General features: G+C 42.2%; 1 long non-coding RNA gene across 1 annotated transcript in view; it reads left to right on the top strand.

The window, feature by feature from the left end:
• LOC123612167 (uncharacterized) overlaps positions 1-19,980 on the top strand; it is a 91,894-nt gene that overhangs the window by 38,698 nt on the left and 33,216 nt on the right. Inside the window, exon 5 of the long non-coding RNA XR_012504585.1 lies at positions 273-419. This is a non-coding gene — a long non-coding RNA (uncharacterized LOC123612167). The remainder of the gene's footprint in view (positions 1-272; positions 420-19,980) is intronic.

Below are 19,980 nucleotides of genomic sequence, written 5' to 3'. Positions count from 1 at the left end.
GCTATACAGTAGGTCCTTGTTGTTTATCTACTTTATATATAGTAGTGTGTATCTGTTAATCCCAAACACCTAATTGATCCCTCCTTTCGTTGTGTTGTTTTTTTAAACTCTGGTCCCTCCTTTTCAGGAACCACATATTAAAAGATAAGCGTATTTGGGAATAAAATTCCTGGCCTAGAGAGAAGTGACAATGATTGCTGTTTTCAGAAGAGAAACATCGTGCTTTAGAGTTAGCTAGATTCATCCCTCCTGCATTTCTTTTTTTTCAACAGGTGGAGAAACTGAGTCACAAAACGTTGCAGCATCCTTGGAGTTCTAGAAAGAACTAAAATAGCATATGGCTAATTTAGGACGGAAAGATGGGAACAACTTCTCCTTGATTGGTGCTCTCTTGAAGAGAAATCCTTTTGCTCATCTCGGTGAGTATATTGACCTTCTGATGACATCACTTGTGATTTCTTTAAAAAATGTTAAACTTCTATTGGAAAAAACACGTACGTTGCCTTTAAAAATGAAAGCTTTCGGCAGCATTTAGATCAGTCCATATGTTACGGTTTAGGCCAAATGAACCAGCCAATTTCAGATCTGTTTTTTGGAAAGCTTAGGTATATATTCACTTGAAATTTCTGTCAAATCACAGCTTGCGGAAGTTTTTTCCAAACGTCCTTTCACTTACTGGTGAATTAAGGATGCTTCTCCGAGAAAGAGGTTGTATGCTCCTGATTTGGGCCCGCCATCCTTCCCTGGTGCTCCCCTGTGCTGTGCCTGCCTGTCCCCTACCTCTAAAGCATCGCGCTCCTCGCGTACTGACTACTTCCGTTCTGGTGCTCCTCTGTCCCCAAGTACCTGGGCTCCCTTCCTAAGGGCACGGGGCCTGGGGGTTCAGGGCCAGGTGGAGAAGCCCTCCCAGGCAGCTCTGTCCCCCCGACCCCGTCCACGACTGGAGAGTTCCAGTGAGCAGGTCACCTGACTGGAAAGCTTCCCTGAGGTTCCGATCTGCAGTCAGGGTAGAGGATTCTTGCTGTAATGACTGAAGGACTCATTTCTTTGGGAAGAAACTCAGAAAGTGACATGGATGATATGAACCTCTACTTGGAATTCGTGTTTGGGGGGTCAAAGGACAATATGAGAGGTTTTCTCATAGTCTCTCCTGGGTTTGTTGGACAACTGTTGTGTGTGTCAGACTCAAAAATAGTATGACTGCACTGAGTCGTTACTGCGATGCCATGAGGAAGAGATTATTGGCCTCATTTTAGATATTAGGCCACAGATACTGAGGAGACATCCAAGTCATTTGCCCCAAATCACATAACCAGTGACCAATAAAAAGGTATGCATTATCCTTACTTATCTGATTTCACCAAACCATACCAAGAAAAAAAAAAACCAAAATGAATGTTTGGTTTGCTACTTACTTCCTTACTTGATACTTCATATCAATACGCATAACAACAAAACAGTGATTTTTTTCAGGGCAGATATTTTTAGCTTGGCAGAATTTTTGTCTAATCATGCGATTGTGTAATTTACGCCCCCAAATGTCTTTGGAGGTCCCGCAATACTCCAGACTCTGTACTAGGTGTTCTGGATACAGCAGTGAACATATATAAAAATAAGTGTTAATTCTGGCCCCGTCCTGAGATAAAACCAGGAGAGCTCTGTACATATTTCATCCTGTCCTGTCTTCACTCTCAAGGCACAAAAACATAGAGCCCAAGGTTAATGGTTGTCATTTTCCCATTGACTCACAGAATCACTGAACTTGGCCAGTTCCTGAGGGGCTGAGGGAAACGTGAACTAAACCATTCTATTGTTAATAACTTTCAAGGAGGGAGACCCCACTCAGCCTTGGTGGTCGTTGCTGCTTTTGACGTCTGCAGCCTGTTGTAATGATGATCAGTTACTTCTGCACCAGCAGAGTTGGCAGGTATCAATGAAGGTTGAAGCTGAATGCATTAAGAAATTAAAAAAAAATCTTCAGTTCTATACCTTTTACCAAAATAAGCACCTTTAGAGGTTTTGAAATGATGAGCCAAGAGCCCAGGCAGGTGGGTGGTCAGACACCTGTTTGGTAGTGCTGTGTACTGAATCTTACCCATTCTGGTAACAATCCTTGGCAGTTACTCCTGCTTGTCTGTCGCAAACTATGTGTGCAGTTTACCCCACTTTGCATTGTGATTTAGAAGCTTCTGGAAACAGTCTCTTTTAGGAGTTATCTCAGTCATCTCAGAGGTGACTTGACTTGGCTTTGTCTCCCAGAAGGCTCCGTGCTTCATATAGAACTGCATACTTATTTTGATCATTATCATTTTGGTTACAAGAGCCTGATCTCCTGATACAATACAATTCTCAGGTCCGGGGCTACAGACTTGAGTCTGTTCTGTTAAATTCTCTCATGTGGTAACTTACCAGGTGCGAAGCAGAAGTGATGGTCACTTTCACCTCAAGTCTCAGATTCTATGATTGTGTTTAATCCTTTGAAAGCACAGGAGACAATCAGAGACACTTGAAATGCTTCCATCGTGAGGGTGTTCCCCAAAGAGTGACTTGTCTAACTTTCATAGGAGTTTCCTGTTCAAAGTGTTCCATTGATCAGATTCCGAGCTAAAACTAGGAGCTTTATCCGTGCGTATTTCATCATGGTCTTCCTTCACTGTCAAGGTGTTGAAACCTAGAATCCTACATTCATCCGTTCTCTGCTCTGTAGAACTTTGGGTTGACTCGGCAGAGGGCTCCTGCTCTCTGGGGTCTATCAGGCTGGTTGCTGGAGCCTGTTTCAGGGCCTTCGTGGCTGTGGTGCTAACTCACCTGCAGTATCTGGGTCATGCTTAGCTTGAATCCCCTCACTCTTTCATCCTGGTCCAAGAAAGGATTCTTGGCCAGAATCATCACTTCTTTCAGTGTCCATCATTTTGTCTAGCTCCTAGGACATGGGACCTTCTCCATGTCCCTGTCTACGATTGTGCTTCAGATGTAGGGCAAAAGCACTCACTGGCTTGCAGACTTGAACAACATGAAATTTCACTCCATCACCAAAAGATCACATAGGCTAATTCCCCAATCTTCCAAAGTGAAACTTTTCCATTGGGATCACTATGACTCTGGGGCTGGTGGGTTATATATTTTGGGAAGAAACTTTAAGGCAGTGGATTTCCACTCCTTGCATTGCTCCTTAGTAATTTAATACTCGTTTCCATTTTATTTTATTTTTTTAAAAAAATTTTAGAGGGGTGAGGTAATTAGGTTTATTTATTTATTTATTTTATTGAAGTATAGTCAGTTACAATGTGTCAATTTCTGGTGTACAGTGTAGTGTTTCAGTCATACGTGTACATACATCTATTCATTTTCATGTGCTTCTTCATTATAGGTTACTACAAGATACTGAATATAGTTCCTTGTGCTATACAGAATATTTATTTGATCGTTTAATGGAGGTACTGGGGATTGAACCCAGGACCTCATGCATGCTAAGCGTGCACTCTAGCACTGAGCCATACCTTCCCCACCCTTATTTCCTATTTAGTTATCTGTCTGATTGTTTACCGTCCACATTCCGCGCTGAAGTTCAAATTCCATGATGATAGGAACTGTTGTCACATTACCTCCTATACAGAGTAGCTGCCCAGTCAATACTTGTTTTTGTATGTCGTGTAAAGAACACTATGCCGGGACCCTGGAATTTGGGCCCCCGTCCCATTTTTGCCTCAACAAGGTATGCGACCTTGGGCCAGCTGCTTCCTGGCCCAAGACCACAGTCTCCTCGTCTGCGAAATAAGGGCTGAGACAGGGAGATTCATGAGGTTGCCTTCAGCTTTATGAGTCTCAGTTTGTGTGTCTGACTCAATGGAGGAAGGATTGCAGCCAGTCAGTTGGATGCCACGACCTTGTTTCCAAACCCAGGCTGACTCCATTGAGGTGCCCAGCCTTGAGCTGAGAATGGCTGGCCCATCGCCTTCCCCAGGAGCCCATGCCAGAACCCGAGTCACCTCCTTTGGGACATCTGGGGCCAGTGTTTTCCAAACTTTTTCTGTAGCAGCCTAATTCTCTTCAAAATAAGAAAAGAATTCAAGAGACTACTCGTAATGTGTGGACAGAAGCCATGACAGCTCTTAACCGGGGTCTGGGTGTCTGCTGCGTGGAAGATGGAAGAATCTCAGAAGGTGGTTCAGAGGGCAGTTGCTCTGGTGGGAGAGGAGGGTAGAGACATTGTGGCCTTCCCCTGGCCAGCTTTACACTTAAAATTGACCTCACTCCCCACTCTCACCTCCCACCCCTGCCTCACCTCCAGCCCCACAGTTCCCAGCTAACTCAGAACATTTCAAATCCTCTGCCCTGGCCAGCTAATAGAGATTCTGATGACTGTAGAAACTACAGTGGAGTGTGACAGGCCAATCTCAGGAGCTAGGAGCCTGAAATTTACCCTCCCCTGATCCCCCGGTAACCTCCCCCTATCATGATCTGATTACTGCCAAGAGGACTGGAAACCTTTCTGTGACAATCTGGAAAATCCTGGATCGAGTTGTCTCTTCTCTCATCCAAGGGGAATCAAACTTGAGAATTCAACAAGAACTTGAATACTAATTCCTGCAAAAACTGCAACCTACCAAAACCCGTCTGAGATGAAATCAACAACCCGGGTAGTTCTATAATCATTACTAAAACTGGATTCATAGTTTAAAAAACCTTTTGAAAAAGAGATCTCCAGACCCAGGTGGTTTTGCTGGGAAATTCTAACAAACATTTGAGGAAGGAGTAACGCTAATTTTAGACAGTCTCTTTCAGAAGAGGGGAAACTTCCCAACTTAAGCTAGGAGACCAGCATCACTCTGATACCAAAGATGGTTAAAAACAAAACAACAAAGACAAAACCCCAGACCAATATACCTTATGAATACCGATGTTAAAAATCATCAAAAACACTAGCAGTATTAGTTATCAAATTTATGTATGTATGTAGAGTTGTTCGTAATATTCCCTTATAATTTTAATGTCAGTGGGATCTGTAAGTGATACCATCCCTTTCATTCCTGATACTAGAAAGTTGTGTTTTCTCTCTTCTCCTTTGCTTTGTTAGTCTTGCTAGAGGCTTAACAATTTTATTGATATTTTCAGATAACTGGTATTTTTCTCATTGATTTTCTTTCCTTTTCTTTGCTCTCTCTCTTTTTCTTTGCTCTCTTTCTTTTTCTTTTTCTTTTTTTCTTTTTTGCTTTCAATTTCATTTATTTTAGTTCTTATCTTTGTTATTTCCTCCCTTGCTTTGGGTGTATTTTGCTCTTCATTTTCTTGTTTCTGCAAGTGGAACCTTAGGTGATTGATTAGAGATCTTTCTTTTTTTCTAATAGAAATATTGATCATAAATTTCCCTGTAAGCACTATTTCGGCTGCATCACAGACATCTTCATATTTTCATTTTGTTCATTTTAAAAAAGATTTTTTTTTACTTGAGACTTTTCCTTTGGACCCATACATTATTTAGAAATATGTTGTATGATTTCCAAGTATTTGGGAAGTTTCATTTTCCCAATGTTATTGGTTTGTTATTGGTTTCTAGTTTAATTGCGTTATGATCAGAAAGAATATTTTGCATTATTTGAATTCTTTTAAATTTGCTAATAAAGTTTACTTCGGGGTATAGTCTGTCTTGGCGAATGTTTTATATGTCCTTTAAAAGAATGTGTTTTCTGATTTTGTTGGTTCGAATGTTTTATAAATATGAGATTCAGTTGGTTAGTGGCATTTTCTGTCTACTATTTCTATATATGACTGAGAGGAGTGTTGAAATTTTGCAGTATAACTTTAGATTTACCTGTTTCTCCTCCGAGTTCTGTCAATTTTTTGCTTCATATATTTGGAAGGTCTGTGGCAGGGTACAAATACATTTAGGATTGTCATGTCTTCTTGGCAAATTGACCCTTTTGTCGTTATGTAGTGTCCTTCTTTGTACCTGGCAACTGTCTTTCTTTTGAAGTTTGTTTTGTCTGAGAGAACTACAGCCACTCCAGCTTTGGACGTGTTTTCATGGTATACCTTTTTCTATCCTTTTACTATTTTTTTTTTTTTTTACTTTTAACCTACCTCTTGACAGTATTATACTTCAAGTGAGTTTTTGTTAGCATGTGGCTCATATTTTTAATTCATCCTCATAGTCTTTGCCTTTTCATTCACATGTTTAGACCATTTAAGTTTAACATCATGATGGGTATGCTTGGGTTTATGCCTGCCATTTCATTATTGTTTTCTGTTTCTTCCCTCTATTTTTCAGACCTGTTTCTTGTATTCTGCCCTCTTTTGAGTTATTTGAATTTTTCTTAGTGGTTTATTTTAATTGATCTCTTGTGTATCTCTCTGTATGGCTTTTTTTTTTTTTTTTGGTACCTACTCTAGGAATTACAATGTACGTATTTCATAGTCAGTTTAGAATCAATACTTTATCACTTTAAGTGCCCCGTAGAAAACTTAACCATGATGTAGTTCCCTTTATCCTCCCTTCTTTTGCTGCTTTTATCTGATCTGTTAACGGGGGCATACTTTGAAAACCCCATACACAATGTTAGAATTTTTGCTTTCAGCAAAGAACTCAAGAGAAGTATAGTGTTTTCTGTTTACCCAGATATCTACCACTTCTCTTTTCCTTCATTCCTCATGTTCTTTGTGGTATCATTTCCCTTTGAGCTTTCTTTAGCTGTTATCTCAGAGGAAGTCAGCTGCCAGTGAATGGTCTTGGCTTTCCTTCATCTGAGGAGATCTGTATTTCACCTTCATCCCTGAAGGATAGCTTTTTGAAAGCATAGAGTTATGTCTCTTGAGAAATTCAGGAAGTTTCAGCTGTTATATTATTAGATTTTATTTTCTTGCTCTAAACTCTTCCTCCTTTTTCTGGGACTCCCGTGACACAGAAGGCAGAGCTTCTGTCCTTGTCCCCCAAATCCCTGGGGCTCTGTTGTTTTGTTTTTAAATCTTTTTTTCATCTGTTGCTCAGACTGGCTAATTTCTCTGGTTTTATCTTCAGATTCACGGCCTCTTATCTCCAGTGCTTCATTGAGTCCATCCAATGAGTGTTTATGTCACTTACTTTCTTTTTCAGTTCTCAAGTTCCCAACAGTTCTTCTTTACACATTTTATGTCTTTGCTCAGACTTTCTTTTCCTCTGTACGTTTCAAGATTGCACATGATTGGTGGCTTGGAGCATTTTTATAATAGCTGCTTTAAAGTGTTTGTCAGTTCAAACAGCTCTGTCATCGTGACATTGGCATCTGTTGATCGTCTTTTTCCATGCGGAGTACTTTTGGATTTTATCCAGAACATTTTGAATATTGTGTTATGAGACTCTGCATCTTGTTGAAATCCCATGGAGAATGTTGATATTTTCGTCTTAGCAGGCAGTCTCGACCTGGTGAGGTTCACAGAGTAATTTCTAACCCACTTTCTGTGAGGTGCATTGCCAATGGCAGTTCAATTTCCCAAGCCTTGGCAGTGCTGTTTGGATGTGTCTGATATGTACCCCTCCACCTGGTCTGGGACTTAGGCAGTTCAGTTCCCGTAGTCTCCGGGAGGCTGTTCTGGAGGAGATCCATGCATGCAAAGCTGTAGGTGAGCCCACAAGTTCAGAAACAACTTACGGGGTCTCTTTCCCGAACTCTTCCCCCTCAGTGATCTCTCCAATACTTTCCAGTCCCCCCACCTTTTTTTTTTTTTTTTTTTTTTTTTGGTTATTTAGCCAGAAAGCTGGGGATTTCATTACTCTGCTCTGGCACATACTTTCACAACTGTCCCCACGTCCCCGTGTCCAAACAATAATAGGTTTGGCCCCATCCTCTTGGAACCACAGCCCTGCTGAACCCAGAGGAAGGTCCTCATCCCTGAGAATTCTGGTCCTGGGGGCCCCTATTGCCACTTGGGGGCTGTGGCCTGAGAGAACAGAGAGGAGGGGAAAAACTGGGGGACTTCCCCCACTCTCTGAGCGTCTGGAGTTTTCTTTCCTGTTCCCCGAGCCACAGCCGCAGGGCATCTCCTGGCTCCCTCTCTGTCAGTTCTCCGTGCCTGCTGGCAGTGTATTGGGTTCGGACTTGGGGCAAACTGGAGGAAAATGTAATGGTAAACTCACGGGCAGTTTGGTGCTATTTCGAATTCTGGTCTTTTCCTAATCTGCCTCCTCCGATTTACTTTGCAGGCCTCAAGGAGCTGCTCCAGGCAGTCTTTCCAGGTTTTCTAGTTCATGTTCCCTGGGAAAGACAGGGTGGAGCGTGCTCACTCCAGCTTCTGCAGAACCGGAAGCTCTGTGTCTGCTTTTGAACGTGTAGAATAAGATGAGTCTAAACCAGGGATGTGTGAACGGTCTCCTCAGTGTTACTCCACCCAGCTTTACAGCTTTGCTTGAAAAACCATCCTTAGGACCCAGATGCACATTTTAGGAGGAAGGTGGGATTAATATTGCCAATCAGTAGTGTTCTTTCCATCATCTGATGAAAGAAAAATTGCTTCTTTCTTGACTCTACAACTAAAATTAAATAGCAAGTGTTTTTTTCCCTCCTTAACCTATTTATTAAAGTGAAAGTTCCTTTTCACGCACACAAGTTATATACACAAGCCAAAGATTTCTAAAATCCTTTTAGTCCAACTAGAAAAAAGACCCTAAAAATAGTGCTTCTGTAAATTGGAATCCAACCAGCACTCTCTCTACTAAATGAAATACTTCTTTAATGAAGAGAGCTCCGTTGTGCAGATTTTTTCGGTGCCCTGTTTTCGATTCTGAAGATTAGCCGGGCTTATAATTCTGGGAGAAGTGATTATTGTGATAATAGTTCAAAGAGTTCAGTTAAAATCAGAGAACCAGCTTCCATGAACAGTCGAAGTGAAGTTGTAGCTCCCTCCCTCAATAGCTAAATGGTTAAAGATATTACCAGGGGGGTGAATGGTACTCAAAGACCTGTTGTTCACGAGGGGTGGGGACAGGAAGCTATGTTGGTGTTAGAGGAGAATGGGATGTTTTTCGGGAGTAGGGGTTTGTCATTTCCAGGAGCAGGGCTGGCAGCACGGTGGGAAGGGCTGGCTCCAGCCTGAGCCCACTCACAGGATGTTAGGAGGAAGTGTGACTAAGGTCACGGCCACGCCACGTGGTGGGCCAGCTGGAAACAGTGCAGGGGCCACTGTGGCCACACATCCTGAGTTTCCATGGTCTAATGCAGTGGGCTTGAAAGAAAGGGTGGATGCAGGATGCTGGCTGGGCGTGCAGAGTGTGTGGGCTGTTCTGTCTTAAGTGACAGTGGGTGGAGATTACAGCATTTCATCTGCTTTTCCTTTGACACCTTTAAAAGATACAACCCACGGTTTTCAAGGGCTTCTGCCTCGGTCTGCCAGAGTGATCTTAAACCCTTTAACATTCTTAGGAGCACGAGGACAATTTTTTTACTAGAGTACCATTTACAACAAATACAGAAATTGGAAAGTTGCTGAATTTGAAATGCTCTTCATATTAAGCAGTTTATTAGGGGGTTATTTTAAAACCCTTCGTATGTAATTTTCAGATGTCTTCACATCTGAAAAGGATACATACATTTCTCTAGACTTCATCTGAAAAGGATGCAGACATTGGTCTTCACTTTTCTTTAGAAAAGGGCTGTTCAGGATGTTTAGCAGGTTGGGTTTCAGAATTTCAGCAGCTTTATGGTGTTGTCATCCAGTTTGACAGACTGAATGTGCACTTAGAAGAAATGAAATGTATTTTTAATTGCTGGAATGTATTGTCCCTAAGGAACACGGGAGAGTACATGTCAGGTTTCAGCTGTGATTAATATTTTGCTGGTGAGTTTTCAACGACATGGCATGCTGAAACTCTGCCTCTGTTTGAACAATGTCTAGTATTTCCTGATTGGGAAAAAGAAAATGGGTCTAGAATCTTATCCTGAGTCCATTAGGACTTGAGAAGTTCTCAAATGAAAATTAATTTCTTTATTTAGAAAAGAATTTTATTAAAAAGTATGAAGTATTAATCTTTTCCCTCCCCCAATGAATTACTTAAAAAATGCTTTGAGGAATGAGGCTAGGGTTTCCCTTTAGATTTACCAGGTAGTTTGAATTCCAACCCTTTGAGTTCAAGTATCACCATAGAAGCTTGGGTGGGAGGCTATAAGTCCTGTGGGCTGTTGCCATTAGATATCGTTGGTGAAGGTACTGTGTTTTTAAGGCCATGCCTCCTGACAAGAATTCACTGAAGTGTAAAAAGCATTTCGTTTGAAATGCTAACGTTTACTTAGTTCTGGTGTTCCTCCTAAAAATTGGGACTTGTATTCCTCCTACTGAGAGAGAAGATAGAAGAAATCATAATCTTTATATTATTTTGAATGTAATTCCATATTCAAAATATGTGAGCTTATAGGTAAACAGCAAGGTCCTACTGTCTAGCACAGGGAACTATTTTTAATACCTTGTAATAGCCTATAATCAAAAAGAATATGAAAAGGAATATATATGTATAACCGAATCACTGTGCTGTACACGAGAAATTAACACAACATTGTAAACCGACTATACTTCAATTAAAGAACAAAACAAAACAAAATATGTGAGCTTACCTTTGAAATAAGATATGTGAAATGGACAGGTATCTGCTTTAGAAGCTACAAATTCTTCAACAGAAATGGAGAGTGGGAACCAGCATTTCCAGAGTGCCTGTCACGTGCCCTCCCAGAAGCAGGTCACTCGTTCTGCTTACGGTTTCTTTTACTTTTCACAACTGTCCATTGAAGTAAATTTATAGATCTGAAAGAAAATGAACGCGTACGCATAGGCTGGTGAGTATGGCTTTTGTTGGGTGGGGATTGAAAAGAGAGGAGGTTAAACAAATGGGAGTATTTGGGGACTTAAAACAGTGGTTCTCAATGCTGAGAATGACTTTGCCCCTTAGGGGACATTTGGCGATGTCTGAGGTGGTGTTTCGGTTGTCACAACTGAGGAGTGGAGATGCTATTGGCCTCTAGTGGATTGACACCAGGGACATTGTGAAACATCCTACAGTGCACAGGACAGCTCCCCCCCCCCCCCCCCCGCCAGCAACGATGAATGGTCTGGCCCCAAATGTCAACAGTGCTGGGACTGAGCAACCGTAACTTAACATTAATGTAGAAAAGCAATTAAAACCAATGTCCACCAGAAATTGACACATTGTAACTGACTGTACTTCAAAAAAAAAAAAAAAAGAATTTGCAACTCAAAGAAACAAAAACAAAACCAGTGTTCTCCCTGCCTCACTGAGATGTATGGAAGACATTTTAGCCCGAGTCCCCCATCCTAGCAAGTAGTTACATGATTTCTAAGACCTCTCAAGTAGTGGAAACTATAGCTTATTAACTAAAAGGAGCTGCATGTGATTCCCAGGGTCCATTATTTTCTAGGTTTTCACTTTCAGGACACGCTTCTTTTTCTCAGTCCTGAATTTCTCATGGTATAGTGTTGGCTTCTTCCACTGCTACTTGGTTTGTCCACCTTGGAAGTAATAATCAGCTGGTAGTCATTCTGCATGAAATATTCTTTTGTCCAAGGTATTTCGAGTCTGCCATTACATTGCCCCTGAGCTTTAAATACCGACATCCAGAAGGAGTGCTCCAGTGTATCAGCATTGTTTAGGTTATTACTAAGCATGAAAAAATGGTAGGGTCGCAGAGTCAGAATATAATGCACTGTAAGGATATGGCTTTGTTAGCATCAAGTGGCATTAATATGTGGTTCTTGTTAATAAAACACTTAAGTTCTATTTTTAAATGTTTAGCTTATGCCTGGAGACTCGGGGATTGAATTTCAAGGCCTCAGCAATTTCAAGGTCCCATGCTCCCATCTGCCATCCAAACAGGTTCCCTTTTTCAGCATTCCAAGTGGCCGTAGGTTTGTAAAAAGGTAACATACCCATGGTATCTGGTGCAATCCATCATTCTTAGACATTTTGGAACACTTAGCACAGTTTTAAATGTCAGAACACTGAAATCGATGAAGAGATGGAAGGGAGCCGGGACAAGGGAGCTGGAAAGCTGAAAGAGGTGTGGTTTGGGAAGAACGAGGAGAGTATCGAGTAAATCAACAGTGGTTCATTCTGTGTATCAAATATTTTTGAGCGCCTAGGAAATGTGAGTTCTTGAGGCACTGGGGATGTGAGAGAGAGAGAGAGAGAGAGAAAGAGAAGGGATGGGATTTAGCTAGAACTGAAAGGGCAGATGGAAGAAACAGCAAATACAACAATCTAGGCTGTGGATTTTATAAAATAAAACATTTGATCATAGTCGTCGGAGAAGGCCAGATGTCTGCTTCTCAGTTTTAACGAGGGAGTGTGCTTTAGTTACCTGAAAAAGAAATGATTTCTGCCCTCTGAAAATTATGTTTTAAAAAGATGCCACCACTCTCTCTCCTAAAGCAAGAGGGTATATACGGGCATAAATAACACACAAATGAATGATCTTCTTAATTATAAAGACTGAATTTCAATTTAAAAAATAGTTCCCCCCCTCCACATTACGTTTTTTTTAAATGTTGAACAGTGGACATGCAGACTTTTGTTGTGGTAATTCACTGAACGTTAACCTTTCATCTGCTGATAATTTAAATTCCCCAGAAAAAGACAAACCAACTTAACCATTTAAAACAATATTTAAAAAATACATCTCTTGGCCTGAACCGATTTACCTCTTATATTGCTTACCGATTTTCCTACTGATCTTTTTAACCCCCTGAGGTGAGCAAATCTGCTGAAAAGGGTGGTAGGTGACTTTCACTCAGGGAGGGAGGGTCTATCTTATTTTTTTAAATTGAAATATAGTTGATTTACAATGTTGTGTTAATTTCTGGTGTACAGCATAGTGATTCAGTTTTATACATAGATACAGATATATATAGATATAGATATAGATATAGATATAGATATAGATATATATTCTTTCTCAGATTCTTATCCATTATAGTCTATTATAAGGTATTGAATATAGTTCCCCGTGCTATACAGGAAGACCTTGTTGTTTATCTATTTTATATATAGTAGGTTGTATCAGGGAGGGTCTATCTTTTATATTCTGTCCCCTTCCATTTTAATCTCTCAAAAGAGCCTTTTAAAATTTTTTAAAAATTTGGCCTGAGTTATAACTGTATATCTATCTGCTTCTAACAGGGTGGCGCTGAGTGAGGTCCTTCCTCTCTAATACCAATTTTATTAACTTTTAAAACGAAAGAGAAAAAACAGTGGTGGATGAGGCTAGATAAAGCAAGTTTTGCAAAAAGAACCATTACAGCCAATTAAAGATATGTAGGGTTCATTATAGTATTATCTCTACTTTTGTAGATGCTTTTAGGAGTTTCTACAATTAAAATATTTTTTCAAGAGGCAGCGGAAAGAGATGAAACTAACTCCTGTTCCAGGACTACCACTGGTGTTCTTCAAAGGTCTGGGGGAAGATTTGAACACAGCTAGAGGCCAAGTACAAAGGCAGGCACCTGTGGTATGGGATCAGCTCAGGAGCTGTCTGGGGTCCGGGGAAGATGACGGGAGTAGGGGGGAGTGTTTTAGAGGGGGCGCAGATGGAAATTCCTTAGCTGTGACTATTAAGTCCTGACCTTCCTAGATCTGGCTCTTAAAAACCCTCCAGGAAAAGGGCTTTTCCAGTGAAGCCTATCCTCTGCTCGTCAGCCCTATCATTTCCCCTTTCCTCTATAAATTGGCCTAAACCTTCCATTGCTCTGAACAATGGTATATGTTCGTATGCCGAATATGGTACCATCTCCCAAGTCTTCATGCTCTCAGCAAGATGATCAAGGATTTCTTCAGTCTCAGCCCTTCCAGGAACTGTGCATTTCAGGGACACTTTGGTCTTTGCCCTGAAGTATAGTCAGTTACAACGTGTCAATTTCTGGTGTGCAGCAATCTTGATGTTCTGATTAAGTGCCTCATTTCAGTGGTTGGGTTTCTGGAGCCATCTCCTTATTACCTTGAAAGAGTTGTTTTATTCAGATGTACAAGATATACCTTAGGTAGAACTTTCACCTGTCCATCTTGGAACTCACCCATCCTCAAACCTTACACTTGACTTTCTGTGAAGTCCAACCAGAGCTACTGAGAGCAGAGACTTGGGATACGTCAAAAACTCCAGAAGTACATTCTGATATAAGAACTCCAAAGATGTTCCTCACAATCCCACGAGTACCCACATGTCCCTTCTAATTCTCCAGCAATGACCAAGGCTCTGAAGAGCAGAGACTCAGAGCCCAGGTCTTAGCTCTCTTCTGAGGCTGGAGATTGATGTAGCGCCACCTGCCACCCTCATGTGGAACTGCACATACACTCTCATTTACTGAGTGATTTTTATTTATTTATTTTTCTTGGTAAAACCCTTAGTGAAATATTAGAAGAGGGAGAAAAGAGAAAAGAGGAAGGAAAGAATTAGATTGAGACTGAGGTAATCATAACAGCAAAACAAAAGAGCTTGAAGAATTGAGGTGTGGAGGGCAAATGCAGTAACCCTGATGTTGTTAATAGTGGCTTGTGAGGAATTTATAAATTTATACATGGATTCCCTTTACTTAGAACCTGCTACCCCGTATAGTTACCCTAAGCTGTAGTGTTTCTCTAATGGAAGAGAGACAAAAGAAGTTGGGTTCCAATTTTCTGCCTAATCTAATATTTGGTTCTTGTGCGCTCAGCAGATACATGTGGAACACATGTACGTGAACACATCTGGGCAAGATGCTGGGGCTAGTGCAGTAGGCAAGACAGATGCAGACCCCTCTTCTAATGTAAGAATGCACACTAGCCAGTACGTATGTTGTCTTTGGCCCATGCAGTATTATAAACAGGGCAGTGTTTCTTTCTCGTGGAAAAGTGGGAGATTTGGCCCTCCTGGACCTATATCCCCACATGGTAAAACATCAGGGAGGTTAGGGGAGTGGTCTTGAAAAATGCCTGCCATGGTAAGTAGAAGTCTGGGTTCTCCAATCTGCCCTGGCCTCCGTCTCTCATTTGTTTTTGAGAGTTTAGCCCTAGGGGACATCTCGGTTGGGTTCCCCTGTAGAAACGTGCCTCCTTTTCACAGGGGTCACTCTGTGGGATGGGGAGGCGTGGTGAGAGCTGGGACAGGAACTAGGGACTTCTTACCTAGTTGGCCCTTTCCTACATCCTCATTGGTGCCGGTCACCTTTGAAAGCACATCCTGCCTCTCCTTCTCCAGTGCTCTGAAGGCTGGGCACCGGCAGGGTTCAAAGCTTGGGGGCAGAGAGCAGAGAACAGAGTTATCTACAGGGGCTCTTCCGACTTCTACCAGATCACGTCCTTTGGGCTATTTTACATATTGGGCTTTCTTGTAAATTTCCTTTGAAGAAAGCATTCCAAAGCTTACAGTAATGTCTGTTTCATAAATTTAGAGCCTACATGTTCATGTTATTCATTATCTTTCCTAACCTTCGTACCCACTCTCTCCAGTTGCATCTTGAATTCTTGTGGGGGGGGGGGCATAGTCTCTGTTCTTTCCCAGAGCCCAGCCTGGAACTGCACATAGTGAGGTAAAAAAAAAAATAAGTATTTGTTGCACAGGCAGATCAGTATTTCATTTACTGATGGTCAGAGCACAGAGTTTATAGATGACACACATTTACATTTTAATACCCAAAGACCCCTTTCCTCCTGAGGGCACAGCCATACCTTGCTCCTCTTAAAAAAACGTGTGTGTAGTTTTGAAAATCGAATCCATCCATACCACCATCTCTCTCTTTTTTTTTTTTTTTTTTTTTTCTTTCATCGATCGGGTTTTGTCTGTTTAAGCCCAAGGCTGAAAGTAAGGGACAGGTGGTGACAGGTCTGGCTGGAACAGACCTGGGAGCCTCAAGCCACCTGATGTAGGGAGGTAGGGAGAGCTGGGGGCTTCGACAGCATTCAGAGTGCAGATCACAGTCCTCTCAGAAATACCTTGGGGATTCCCAGACTCTCCCGCATGAAATAGTGTACTTACAACACGGCATCTCTCACTGGGCAAATGAGTACCGTTTAGGGGAGCCCCCACATCCCAGGGCAAGGTGGAAGGATGGCTGAACCGGCAGTTGGGAGCCCTGATTTGTTTGTTAACCTCACCACTTGCTATTTATCTAACCTTTAGCAGTCACTGAACTTTTCTAGGCCTGTTGTATCTAATTTTAGGGATTAAATACAGTGGAGCCCTCACAGCATGATTTCCCCATAGGTTCGAGATCCCCTCTCTGACTCAGACAAGGCTTTCTGCCTTAAGTTTCAGAAAGATGAAAGGCCCTGAGGCAGGCATACATATAATTTATTGATTAAGTCTCTGCCACATCCCGAAATGTGAAGGTTGTATTTGTATTTTAATCTTCACTAGATGTCTCTGTTAAAGCAATGTAAAAATTATTTTTGCAAAGCACATTATTGATTGTATTCAAGAGTTGGAGTACAGTTGATGCCCCCAAGGCTAGGTAACAGACTGAGTCGCACCATTTTTTTGTGGTCAGTTCTCAATTCCAAGATGAAGATTATGACTTTATAATAACGGTTGCATACAGCAAGTCGCTTTAGCTTCCCAGTAACCCTATGAAATAGGTCCTGTTGGCTCCTCTTCGTTTTACAGACAAGAAAACCAGCACAGAGATGTTCAGTTAGTTGCCCAAAGTTAGACAGTTCATAAATGGTGGAGCTGGGACTTAGCCTGGGTGGTCTGGCTCCCCAATCTGTGCTGTTAACCTCACTCTGCTGTCCACCTCTAGAATGAATTAATTCAGGGAAACCAACTGATTTTTTTTTTTCGGTCATCGATCATGGTCAAAGAATTTTGTTGTCGCTTTTCACAGCCACACCCTGATGCACAGCATTTCTGCAATAAACTTGAATGTCATTTGAAGGTAACTGATCTGTTCAGAGCTCAAGAAGCTCAATGATTGGGCTTGATGTCTTCAGTTACCAAGAACTTGGTCAGCCTCAGTTCTGTGGCCACAGATAGACTCTACCTGAGGACTGCCAACTTGTCAACTTCCAAGAGAGACCAAGGTGTGTCTCTAACCAGGGTGATCTGTGTCACTGCTAGAGAGACAGTCAATCTGAAGTTTGTCTCGTGACTCCAGGTGATGGATCTGTATAAGCAACGTAGTTGGGTGTTTTCACACACTGTGACTAAGATACAAAGGATCCCACGGCTATAGTTGCTGTCGTGGCTTTGCGTTATTATTTGGTACTGATGCACTTTGCTTCGAGTTCATTGTGTTTCTTGGCTACGTAAACGAAAAGCAAATGCCATGTATCACTCACGGTTCTGTTTCATGCTGGCGGTTTACCATTTGCCAGACATTTCAATGCGTAGCTTCAGATCACTCTGGGTGACGTCAACAGCAACAAAGTCTTTGTAGGCCAACCTCTCCACGACACACCGGGTCCCATCATCCGTCTCCTAATTGAGGCTCTCGCAATTTTCATGTGTTTCCCAGCACCATCCATTTCTCCCACCCACCCTCCCCTTCCACTGTGCTATTTGTCTTTGAAATTGTTGTCTCTGTTTACTGCTGTGAATACCTCGCCTCCCAGGCTCCATTGTCTTCATTCCATTAGGCTTTGTGTCCCCACTTTCCCCCAAAATGACCCCATCGAAAGTGCCCAGGACCTCCACGTTTCACATGAGCCTGCCGACAGGATGTGCCCCAGCTGCTCTCCTGCCATCTTCCTCGAAATCGTTGTCTTCGCTTGGCTTCCGCGATGCCACACTTGGTGCTCTGCCTTCCCAGAGGGTGCTCCTTGCCAGTTCTTCTTTGCTGATTCCTCCTGGCATCGCCCCAACCTCTTCTTATTCAAGTGCCTCAGTCCTCCTCCCACTTCTCTATCTGTCCTCACTCCCGAAGTCAGATTAATCTCTTGGCTTTAAACACCACTTAAACACTGATGATTTCATCTCGGAACTCTCTGCTCAATTGCAACTTCATCTCTGGCTTGGATGTCTGATTGGCATCTCAAACCTAGCGTGTCTAAAACCCAACTCTTCACTCTGCTCCGTGAACCTCCCTTCTCCTGTCATACCCGGCCTGCCCCATTTTTGGAAATGGCAGTTCCGTTCTTTCAGTTGCCCAGGCTGGAAACCCTGCAGTCGCTGTAGACTCCTCTCTTTAGCTTCTGTCTCCCGTCAGCAAATGCTCTCTGCTCTTCCTTTAAAATATATTCCAGAATCTGACGAGTCGCCATTATCCCCACCCTAGGCCAGGCCACTGATCTTAAAGGTTATCTTCTCCTAAGGCAGTCCACTCTCCTGATCAAAAGCCTTGTATAGTATTTACTTTTCTCAGAGTAAAGAACATAGCCCTTGAAAGATAATAACCTAGAAAGCTCTCTGTGATCTGCTCCCCTCCAACCCCGTCCCTGCCCAACCTACTCAGTGTCATCTCCTCCTTCTTCCCTCCTTTCCCGTTTGCCTCTAGTGACCCCGGCCTCTTTGCTGTCCCTGAAACTGACCAGGTAGGATGCCACCTCAGTGCCCCCTGCACAAGTTCTTTCCTCTGCCCTTACCACTCCCCGCCCCGTTTGTTGCGGGGGATCTTCATGGAACCCACTTCCTCCCTTTCTTCAGAACTTTGTTCAAATGGCTGCTTGATCAGAGAGGCCTTTCTTCCCTGATCACCCTAAACAAAATAACAGCCACCCCCACACTCCTGCGCCCACCTGCAACCCCAGGATTGTTTGCCTTCTCTATCCTGCCAGAGATCTCATCACCACCTAGCATATTTTGCATGTATTTGATCGTCTGTCCTTCCCCTCTGGACTGGAAACTCCATGAGGTCAGAGACTTTGTCTCTTGTTAAATGCTGTGTTAGCCCCTGAACCTAACCCAGTACCTGGAAGTTAATAGAACTCAATAAAAATTTCTTCATGAATGACTGAATCAATCACCCGAACGAGGTAGTCAGGAACAGGCCATGGGAAATGAGGGTTTTCCCAGGCTGGAAGGGGACCTCTCCCATCTAGAATATTCCATGTAGTCTAAGGCACCCCCTCTCCTTCCTATTTGACCACTTTTGAAAAATTGGGATGCATAATAGAATGGACAGCCTCTCCCAAGTGCCATCTGCCAGGCAGCGGTCAAGATGCAGTTGCTATTGCCCATGCATTGACAAAGTTGGCCACAGCCATTCACGTGGCCAACAAAAATTTAGTTGAGTTGAATTGTTGGTTCCATATATGACAGAGGGTACCTGCCATTTGATATGCTCTCAATAAGGTTACACTTACAATCCTTCAACAGATGTATGGATAAAACAGTTGTGGTACGCGCGCACACACACACACACACAATGGACTACTACTCAGCCATAAAAAAGAATGAAATTTTGCCATTTGCAACAACTTGGATGGATTTGGAGGGTATTATGCTAAGTGAAATAAGTCAGACAGAGAAAGAGAAATGTTGTATGGTGTCACTTATAGGTGGAATCTAAAAAATACAACAAACTAGTGAATATATAACAAAACAGAAGCAGACTCACAGATACAGAGAACAAACTAGCGGTGACCAGTGTGGAGAGGGGAGAAGGGGCAAGATAGGGGGAGGGGAGGAGTAGGAACAAGTTACTGTGGAGAAAATAAATAAGCAACAAAGGCTACATTGTACAGCACAGGGAATGTGGGCAATATTTTATTATAACTATAAATAGAGTATAACTTTTAAAAATTGTGAATCACTGTGTTGTACGCCTAAAACTTATATAATATTATGCATCCACTATATCTCAAAAAAAAAAGATTACACATATTGAAATAAAATTTTAGTGGCACCAAAACAAAACGTTATTGTGTACACAGAAAGAAAAGCATGCGAACAGTGGGGAGTAAATTCGATATTAGTGGAGCAAATGTTCATTGTTGGAGAAATGACTGAGGTCCCACATTCTCTTTCAAAGCAACAACTAGGAAAATACAAGTAGTTGAAGCCGTGTTACTTGTTGCCGAGATACATCCAGAGGGACTGC

This window comes from Camelus bactrianus, chromosome X (assembly GCF_048773025.1).
Source record: "Camelus bactrianus isolate YW-2024 breed Bactrian camel chromosome X, ASM4877302v1, whole genome shotgun sequence".
In the NCBI taxonomy this organism is placed as follows: domain Eukaryota; kingdom Metazoa; phylum Chordata; class Mammalia; order Artiodactyla; family Camelidae; genus Camelus; species Camelus bactrianus.
Note: the sequence above shows the minus strand (reverse complement) of the source record. Positions and strands in the feature narration are given on the sequence as shown.